The sequence below is a fragment of the Capra hircus genome, chromosome 29 (genome assembly GCF_001704415.2).
Source record: "Capra hircus breed San Clemente chromosome 29, ASM170441v1, whole genome shotgun sequence".
Lineage (NCBI taxonomy): Eukaryota > Metazoa > Chordata > Mammalia > Artiodactyla > Bovidae > Capra > Capra hircus.
The window spans coordinates 38,828,674-38,839,698 of NC_030836.1; the positions used below are offsets into that span (position 1 = coordinate 38,828,674).

An 11,025-nucleotide genomic window follows, 5' to 3' on the forward strand; every position below is an offset into this window, starting at 1 on the left:
TTTGTCTCCAAGAATGCCCATGCCAGCCTGAGAGACAGGCAAAGAATAAATACATGTCAAATGAAAGGGTCACCTCTGTGGTGCTGATTGGATGTGGTCTGAGTCTAGAGGGAGTGGCTGGGGTTGCTCAAAACTGACCTCCTGGAGAAGCGGGTGCTAAGGCTCGGTTTGAAGAGAGTACAGAGCTTCTCAAATGAAGGCACCAGGACTTCCCTGGGTGTCCAGTGGTCTTGGAACTCCAGTGGTTATGCCTCTTGGCTTCCCATGCAGAAGGTGCCACTTAAAAGCCTGGTCATAGAGTCAATATCCTGCATAAAATGTAGCACAGGAAAAAATATATAAAATGCAGATACCTCTGTGACCAAAGTCTGTGAGCTGCACGGTAGTTAGAAAGTGATCTCAAGAGATATTTCACATCCAGAGTGAAACATCAGTGTAGGAATAGAGGGTAGCCAGTTCTGCACTAACCCACTCCCTCCTTCTCCCTGTAGATACTCTATGTGGGTAACATCACCATTGGAACACCCCCACAGGATTCCAGGTTATATTTGACACAGGCTCATCTGACTTGTGGGTGCCCTCTGTCTTTTACAACAGCTCAACCTGTTGTCAGTACAGAACCCCCTACCCAGACCATCGTTAACTTGCCCTGCCGCCCTGTTTCCATCCTTGGAACCTGATGACACTCATCTCTTATGTCTGCAGCTACACAGATTAGGTTCAGACATCTTCATTCTTCCACCTTCTGGCTTACCAAAAAGACCTTCAGCATCACCTATCGATCTGGGAGAATGATAGGAGTTGTTGCTGATGACACAGTTCGGGTAACAGTTTAACAAATGCTGAAGCAGGACTGGCTATGGAGTGACGACTGCTTGCAAAACAGATGCAGAACCATCTGGCAGGACACTTCCTAGCCCAGCTCCCATAGATATTGGCCATCTTATCCACAGGATCATGTCTCGGGGGAGACAGTGCCCATGGTGACACATGAGCAAACAAATTAGCTAACCCAGGGAGTGGCCTGAGATGTGGACTTGCAGCTCCTCTGCCCATGAGCAGTTCATGGTTCATTTTGCTTGGAGTGAGAATAAGGCATAAAAACAACCTTTTTTATATTAACAGACTCTTCTAGGCACTTTCAGGTGATAACTGTTTTAATCCTGCAACAACCCCACACAGTAGGTGGTCTGATTAGCTCATGAGACATATGAGGAAACTGAGGTGCAGACAGAAAGGGCCTTGCTGAGGGCGCAAATGTGGTAAGTGGTGGAGTTAGGCTTCAGAACTGAAGTTGTTGAGGGGTGTTTGGGGACAGGATAAAACTGATCTGGGGACCCTGGAGGCAGTCAAGTGCTTCAGGTATCCAGAATGGGAAACTGGAGAACTGAGATGTCAAGGGGCCTGATGAATGAGTTCTCACTCTAGAAGACCCTTCAGAGTCTAATAAACCTATGGCCTGCCTCCCCCAAAATACTTCAGTAGTTCCCCTCTCTCTGTTTGTCTCTCATACACACTCGCAGAAATATACAAATATCCAAAAATGTTAATTCCCCAGACAGTAATTTCATAGAACCCTACAAACAGGATTGTGTTTTTGGCTTCTGTCTTCCTGGACAGATGCAGAATCCTCAGTATATTACAGAGAATGCAGTCCATTCCTCTCATTAGGTCACAGTGATGCCGAAGAGAAGGCTATCTTGCTCTCGATTGTTTTGTCCATAAGGTGGAACCAATGGGACCTGGCCTGATTCTTGGTTGCCCCACCTGTACAGAAGCCACAAGGCCAATTTGAATCACTCAGTTGGTGTTTTTCAGAGGGGCAGATGTGATAAAATTCACAGCCTCTCTCAAATGGAACCCGAATCCATCCTCTGCCCCTTCCAGCTTGATCTAACCGTCTGCAGGCCACTGAAGACAGAGCCCAGCCTCAGTTCTTCTCTGAGGATCTAATGGCAATGCACCCAAGCCCTGTCCTAGCCCCAGTTCGTGTATCTGTAAGTGGGAACACTCTTCCCTCCCACAGACTGGGGACCTTGTATGTACTCACCGTTCGGTCCAAGCACGGTGGAATACGGGTTTGAGGATATAACTTTTGATGGTGTCTTGGGCTTGAACTACCCCAACATATCCTTCTCTGGAGCCACCTCCATATTTGACAAGCTGAAGAATCAAGGTGCCACTTTTGAGCCTCTTTTTTCCTTCTTGAGCAACTAAGTCTGAGATTTACAATACTTTTCTCCAGATTAGCTTTAAGATGCTTTCAGTTGCACAAAAATTAGAGAACGCTTGATAAAGGAGTATCTTGAGGGATAATCTAACCAAGGATAATTATGACCCTAGGACCCTACCTGGCTTCACCCCTGGCTTTTATAAATAAAATTGGAACACAACCCTACTCCTGGGCTCAAGACCAGTAACTTGGTCTAGGGGGGTGAGTGAGGAGGAAGGCTAATGGAAGGCAACAGAAAACAAGTTGAATGAAAAGGCATTAGATTTGCTTATGAATTTTATAAGGAAGGAAGGAGAATGATGGTGGATATCTTTCCTTCCTCATTAGCATTTCACTGGGAGCCCAGGACCAGCTACCCAATTTGTAGGAGCCAGTGAGAAATGAAAGTGTGAGACACAAAAGTGTGGGACCCCTTGATCAAGAAATATGAGGTGTTTCAAGACAGGGAGAGCAGAGGTGGGGTCCCTTCTGAGTGTGACCTGAACCCACACCCGTAGAAGTCCCAGGCCTTGATTTTCCTGAAAAATGACAGGTGGACAAGGGGAAAGCCAAAATGTTTCAGCACCCTGTCCTCTGATGGTGTCTGAGTACTCAGGTCGCTGGAGGTCCAGGGGGTCTTCAGAAGACATAGTGGGTGGAGCCCAGCCAAGTGATTCAGCTTCTAACCTCCTCTGTTCTACTCATAAGCCAGTAACAGACCTCAGTCTGGATTTCAATCTCTCCTAGATTCAATTTCTGCATCTATACATGGGGACCTTATTAGTGCCTTGATGGGTGGACAACCACAGCTCTCAGACTGTGCTGTTGTTACTGTCCTCCAAGGATTGCCCCCTCTCTTCACTCTACAGAGATGAGCAGGAGGGCAGTGTGCTGATGTTTGGTGGGGTAGACCACCGCTACTGTGAGGGAGAGCTTAACTGGGTACAATTGATCCAAGTGAGTGACTGGATTGTACACATGGACCGGTAAGCCTCTCCCTCTGAGGGTCAGCCCAAGTGATGTTCCCACTACTGTACATGGACACAGGCAGACACACTCAAATGCATTCTCAGACACACAGTCACTCAGATATATACACCACCCACAATGATACAGACAGACACACAGACACATGGAAACACATGAGCAGACACATACAAACATACACAGCAACACATAAAAATATGCATAGCTAGTCAGAGACAACAGGCACACACAGAGACACATACAAACACACATACAAACTCACAAGCACATAAATACACAAACAAGCCAGGGCTTCATAATCCCCCGGCATTCTGACCAGTGCTCTGACCAGGATCCTAAAAGGCACCAGAGAGCTCTTTGTAGCTGGAAGAGGGCTGAACCAACTGCCCTCTGAGGTGGGAAGCATGATTAGAGGACTCCCCAGTGTGGTGAACAGAGGATTAGGGAGAATTTCTCCAGCTTGAATAGAGTTATGATAAGATGATCAACAGTCCAGGGCTACCTAGGACATAGGGAGTTCTCAGTACAGATTAATGTCATTTAAAAAACAGGGACAGTCCTGAGAAAAGGGAAAACTAGTCTTCTTAGGGAGCAGCTACCCAGCAGTGGAGAGAGGATGCTGCAGTCTTAAGACATGAAAACAAATAATAAAAAAGACACCCCACGTTCTTGGGCACACAGTGGGACAGGGGATATAACAGAAAATCAGGTAGGTGGGATCCAGGAGTGACCTGAGGACAAGAGGCATAATTGATAAGATTCTGTGTGATACCCTCAGAGAAAAGCTGACCTGTCCTTTGGAGTTTCTGTGGGCTAGTCATATATTTCCTGGCCAGGGTCTCAGGGTCTGAGCTGGTTGTAGGAGTAGTGCTGGCAGACACCCTATCCCAGAGGAGCCCCTTTCTCCCCCTACTATGAGAATCTGCTGCCCCTGCGAATCTCCATCTTCACTCTGTGTGCGACCCGTTGTTTGTTCCCCATCTGATACAGCTATCTGGAAGTTTCTTGTTTTCTCAGTCTTCATTCACTCATTGAACAGACAAGCATTGGACATCCACTGTGTACCAGGCACTTTAGGGAGACAAGGATAATAAAACTCGCCTTCACATCTAAGAAGGCAGATGTAGATGAAGTGACTCACCCACATAGTGAATTGTGACTTTGGCACATGCTAGACATGAGGAGGAGGAGGCAATTGCAACCCACTCCAGTACTCTTGCCTGGAAAATCCCAGGGACAGAAGAGCCTGGTGGTCTGCCCTCTATGAGGTTGCACAGATCGGACATGACTGAAGTGAGTTAGCAGTAGTAGCACCAGCAGACATGAGGCAGGGTCTACAGAGAGTGACCAAGACAGGAGACTGATAAACACCAGGGGAAAGACTTCCCAAAAACAATACAATTAAGCTAGAAGATGAGAAGAAATTTGCTAGTCAAAGGGGACTGGAGTCTTCTAGGAAGGGAGGCCAGCTTGTGTTAAGGTACAAAATATTCTAGTGTATTCCAGTATTGCATTTGAGGATGTCAAAAAAGGTGTTGTATCGAGAGCAAAGGAAAAGAGGGCGAGAGACGAAGGGCTGTTTAGGAGACAGTCGGGAAGGTGACAACTCTGGGGAGACTCACAGTGACCTTGGTACCCACTTTCTTCCGTTGTCTCTCAGCATCTCCATGAAAAGACAGATTATTGCTTGTTCTTGTGGCTGTGAGGCCATTGTTGACACCAGAGCAGCATTTATCGAAGGCCCAGATACACTGGTCAATAACATGCAGAAGCTCATCAGCACCACTCCACACGGTTCCCAGGTGAAAGGTCGCTCCCAGTCTCCACACACAACAAGGATCACCATGGCCAGCCTCTCTCCCTCTCTCTCTAACAGCACTACATTTCATGTTCTGTGGTCAGTACACTGCCCTCTATTATCTTCACCATCAATGGCATCAACTACCCAGTGCCAGGTCGAGTCGACATCCTCAAGGTGAGGGGACACTACTGAGGGTTGATTCTCAAACTAGAGCTTGCAGGAACCCTTGGGCTGCTGCTGGGAGGAGGGTGCCCTCTGGAGGCCATGTCACACAATTGCAGATGCTGCTGATCCCTGTGACTGGTCCAGTGCCTCCCACAAAACCAATCACTTGAGAGTAAAGGGCCGTGTGGGACACTGATCTTCCTGAAATAATGTGGAGAGGCCGCACAATATGGCTTGGTGGGAGTCAGGGAGAGGGGAGCACTAAGGTCCTCAGTGTCCTCAAAGAGCTTCATTTCAATCTGAACTTGTAAGTGCATGAGCATGAAATTCAGCACTAGCAGTCCCTGAAATAGCCCATGTTACAAGGGGAATGGCTGGGGACAGTCCCAGTGTGCTCTCCCAGCATAAATTAACAGTCTCCCTTCCCTTCTCAATGTTTTCCTGGTTTGGATGATAAATTATATGGTCAGCCTAGTACTCGGTTGCATCTTTCCCTTGCTCTTGCCAGGTGCCTCCTTTGTGAGTTGGGGTACCCGACCCCTCTGTTGGGAGGTTGGATGCTAATGTGATTAAAGGGTACACAGTGACTGCTCAGCCCCACCACAGGGTGGAGGCTTCATGTCAGCTCCCAGCGGGCGTTCAGAGCAGGCTGATGGGCTCAAGGAAGGCTTTGAGGAAGAGAGGGAATTTCAGGAATTCTAAAGCCACAAACTCATTGAGCCATATGGAGGGTTTCTTGGTTCTGGGCAAACTGTACTGGATTCCATGCAAATGGCATGTCAAAGTGGTCTGCACTGGGGCACTGGTTACTTACTAGGGGTGATGAGGGCTATGGACTGACCAGTAGGGATGGGGAACCAGAGTATGTTACCCAACCAAGCCTGGAGTGGCCAAAGATGGCGAGTCTGAGCTGAAGCAGGCTTCTCAGAGTTCCTGAGTTTAGTCTTCAATAAAGTATTGTGTGCCCTACTCTATTTAAGATGGAATACCAACAATGAGTTGCTATGTAGCACAGAGAACTCCACTAAGTTATATGACAACCAGGATGGGAGGGGTGTCTTTGGGACTAGGATACCCAGATATATATGGTTGAGTTCCTTTTTTGTACACCTGAAACTCAGAATATTGTTAACAAGCTATACTCCAATACAAAATAAAGGTTTTTTTTTAAGAAAGTACAGATTGTGGTGATGCAGGAGGAGAACCAGCATTCTCTGCAGAGAAATCAAGGAGCAGGAGTCAGAAGGAAAGAAACAGGGAGTGAGGAGAGCAATGGACGCACTTGTTCTTTTCTAAATAATTTTATTGAAGTGTGGCTAATCTTCATTGTTGCATTAAGTTATTCTGCACAGCAATGTGACTCAGTTATACACATAAATATATATATTTTCTTATTCTTTTTCATGTGATTTATCACTGAATATTGAATATAGTTCTTTATGCTCTACAGTAGGACTTTGTTGTTTTTCATTTCTCTGTTTCCCCAACGCCCAGTCCTACAATCACCATACCCTTCCTCATGGCAACCTCATGTCTTGGCCCTCTTTGGTTTTGGATGAACTATCTTATCCCCTGATGCTGAGAAAACTCCTTGATAGTTACCAAAGAAAGGAAATAAAACAAAGAATTATGCTGAGTCTGGATATTGGGAGGCATCACAGGTAAGGGCTCATGCTGATTTGTATATAAATTAATATGTATACTATATATATATGCATATTGAATATATACTGTATAATTATATATACATAATGTATATGTTGCAGTAATATAATATGAATGTGGCTTATATTAATTGGTATAGATTGGAGTGCTGTGATAACATATGTTTTATATACTGTATAATTATATTGTGTGTGTGAGACGTATTATTACAATGCATTGGTTTGTGTTGGCTGGTATTAGTTGTGTGCATGTTGTATTGCTGCAATATATGTATTAATTATAAAGATTAATTCAAGTATATTGATTTATTAAATTGTTTAGTAAAGATCCATCAAAAATTATAATTCCATATAACAGAGAACAACTTGATGCTCTTCTAATGTTTGATGATGATTGGAAGATTGCTATAGGAAATTACTGTCATCAAATCTTGCATCATTTACCCTCACATGCTTTGTTCATTCAAAAATTAAGAAAGAATAAATTAAGTATAGTTTTCCCCCATCAGATTTTACATCATGCTCTCTTTGTAATAAGTTAAATGTGGATTCGTCTGGAACAATATATTGTAAAGCCGACAGTAACGTGAAAAGACCTCCTCTCCAGACAATAAAAAGATCCCAACCCAAAATTAACTGGCGGCCAAGGAGGTGTTTATCTTTTTTCCACAGGACACAGATTCTCCAATTTGGTTCCCAAACAGGCTGATTCGTCGTGTTGCAGTCCCCCAGGCACCTGGTTCCTCCACTGCCATGACCACAAAAAATAAAAAGGGAACTCCTCTGCCGCCACCACCACATAAAACAGCCATGGGCAGGGCCAGCCTGACTGACTGACAGGACCCAGTATGCTGTGCTTACGGCTGGTAGCAGCCCAGCATCCGTCTGCAAAACTACGGGATAGAGGATTGATGGGGGAAAGAGATATATGATAACTGTATACTATTTGCTCAAAATTTTTCATGTTTCTTGGCTGCCGCTAGGGCCAATGCAGGTTCAGTGAGAGGTGGGGTGAGGGCCACCACTCCTGCTGGCAGGAGAGGCAAGATAAACATCGAGATCCCAGCAGGACTGACACTGCTGCAATGCAAACTCCGACCAGAAAATGACTCTATTTACTCTATTTTGGCTTGTTTATCCTCTCCTTATGTTTTTCTTTTCACCAATGATTCCAGAAAACTTAATGTACAAATGGGCCTAATGTAGTGACTTGTGAACAATATATGCTTTCATCTTGTTTAACTCCTCCATATAATGTTTGCTCTTTTATGGTTTTAAAACGTCCACCCTATCTCATGGTACCTGTAACTGTAACCACATATTGCTATGATAACCATGGCCTTACTGTGCTGCAACAACTACAAGATTTAATGTGGACACAACGGCTTGTGGGCTTACTTATTTTGGGAATATCAGCTTTGATAACTGCAATTACTTCTGTTACTGTGGCAGCAATATCATTGACTCAACAAGTGCATACTGCCCAATATGTTGGTACTCTGTCCAAAAATGTTTCTTTAAGGCTGGCAACACAGGAAGTTACAGATAGGAAACTAGAAATGAGGGTTGATGCCCTAGAAGAAGCAATAATGCACATTGGGAGTGAATTACAGAGTCTGAAAGTAAAAATTGCTCTTTCATGTTGCCGACTACCGGTGGATATGTGTTACATCCCTGAAAGTAAATGAGACAGATTTTGAATGGGAAAGTATCAAAAATCATATTTTAGGTGTTTGGAACAGCTCAGATGTTAGTTTAGACTTAGGGAAACTTCATAATCAGATTCAGGCCTTGGAAAACTCCCAATTCGATTTTACTGCCACAGGAGAAGCCAAAGACTTTTTCTACACCTTCTCTAACTTCATTTCTGGAAAGACTATTCTGTCTACTGTTTCTAGTTATGTTGCTATGGGTGCTATAATCTTGCTCCTCATAATCATTCTTCCTTGTATTGTCAGGATTCTTCAGCAGAGCATTCGGAATCTCACGACTGAATTACACCTGATTGTTTTAAAAAACAAAAACAAAAAAGGGGGAGATGCTGGGAGCCAGCATGAGGAATCCCACCCATGACAAGGTCATGCGGAGAGGCCTGATGGGCAAGGCGAGTCAGGCCTCAGGAGTTCCCCCTGAGTTTCCCTGAGCATCTACTCCCCCCGCCAAAAAAAAAAAAAAAAAAAAAAAGCAAATTATGCCTGCCTTATTGTATTTTGCTTTTCTACTCTTCTGACACTCTCTGGAAAAAGTTAATTCAGGGTTTCAGTCGCCTGCAAAAGAATGTCTCAGCTTAAAATCCCCTCTGATAGCTCTCTAACTTGTCTAACAGGTTCCCCTGAACTTTTACCACCTGTGGATTGCTTACAGCCCCCCAACCTCAAGAGTCACTAAGCTTAAAGCATCTTAAAGATACAGAGCCTTTTCTAAAGAGCTAAAAATCATATTGGTGATGGATTTCACTGTTGACTCAATAATTGCTGCCAGACCTTCATATTCTTAATCATTTAGGCACCTGAAGGATATTAATCAATGTAATAGGGATATAGAAATAGGAATGTAGTAACTTTTATGTTAGCAACACTAGACATTTGAGTTAATTATTTTTCTTTGTTATATATCACTGCACTCCTCTTGTGTCCTAGCTATATAAGAATGCAACTTTATTTAGTGCTGAGAGTGGCACCAGACTTTGGGAAGATCAACACAAATAAGTCCTCTGGTTGACAAACCCTTATCAGAAAAAAGGCTGTAAAATGTTAATTGGCCCTCTGGCTAGAAGATGATATAAATCACCTAAGACTTGTGTATACAACTATGTATGCAGAGAGCAAAGCTAGGTTTTGATAAGAGTCAGGGCTGCTGATGCTGCATAATTTTATGTTATCCATTGATGTCTATGTACAAAAAAGGGTATAAAAGGCCTTTCTGGACAATAGGGGATGGGCCAGTCTCTGGACTGGTTTCCCCTGTGTCTCCTCTTTACTCTATTTTCTGTCTAAATTCCCATCTGGGGCGAGAAGTCTCACCATGTATACTTACTGGCCCCAGCTTCTAAGATCCACATGAGAGGGAGCCCAAGGTGGGGCATCCCCAGCTATTCAAGAGGATGCTGGTGGCCTAACATAGATGGTGCAAGCTCCTTGCCTGGAACTTTATTGGCTTTCCACGTAAACCAAGTTATTCAGCCTCTTTTCTCCACTAAATTTTCCTGCTACACTATTTCTTCCTAATCTAATCTTATATTTCTAATTAAATAAATAAATAAGTTTTTCCTCCGTCCACACTTCGAATTACCCTGGATCCACTGGGGCTGGACCCCAGCAGACTCCCCCAGGATGATAGAGGCCACTGCTATACCACCTTTCAAGAGAACAGACTGAATCCATCTACAGAAACCTGGATCCTGGGAGACGTCTTCCTGAGGGTGTATTCTTCAGTCTTTGATCAAAGAAATGACAGGATTGGCCTGGCACTGGCAGTGTATATGCTTGGAGTGGTTCAGGAATCAGTAAGGATGCTCCTAACACGCATCCACTCACACTTTGGGTACTCCTGCTAAGGATGTTGGTAAACTGTATTTGGTGGTCTGCACACCCTATTCTCAGTAAAGAATAAAGTGTTTCAATCATAATGGTGCTGAAACAAATAGTTGCCTGTGTTTGTGTCTGAGAGTAAAGGATTTAGAAGCAAGTCTGAATCAAAATTGAGAGGAGCCCAACTCTAACTTGTTTCAGGGAAAAGGTAGACTCATTGAAATGTTCTAGGAATCCAGGACACAAGAATAAGAGCAAATACAAAGATCTCAGTGACTGGACCCAAGAAATCAGAAGTCATCAATTCTCTCTCACCCTCACTCTTTCCCTTTGGTCTTCTTTGATGTTCTTAGCCTGGCAACTTTCTTCCTTAAGGCTTCTACACCTAGTGAGGAAGTCCAAGCTACCTACCCTAGGGTTTTAAATCCCAAAGGCATCACCTACTAAGGAAAGAAGTTTGCAGACTTCAGAGTTCATGGGTGTTCTCTGAATGTCCCACCTCAGATCACAGGTACAGCCCCAGATCAGCCATCCTGGCAGGGACATGGTGTCTTATGACTGGCTTTACATGGTCTTTGGCCCTGACCGAGCAGCACACATGATTGTCAATTTCCTCCAGAACTCCATGACAGAAGCTGAGGAGAGGCAGCCCCAAGGATAGCCACT

At 44.3% G+C, this 11,025-nt stretch overlaps 1 pseudogene; it reads left to right on the plus strand.

The window, feature by feature from the left end:
- Positions 483-10,395, plus strand: LOC108634202 (annotated as a pseudogene).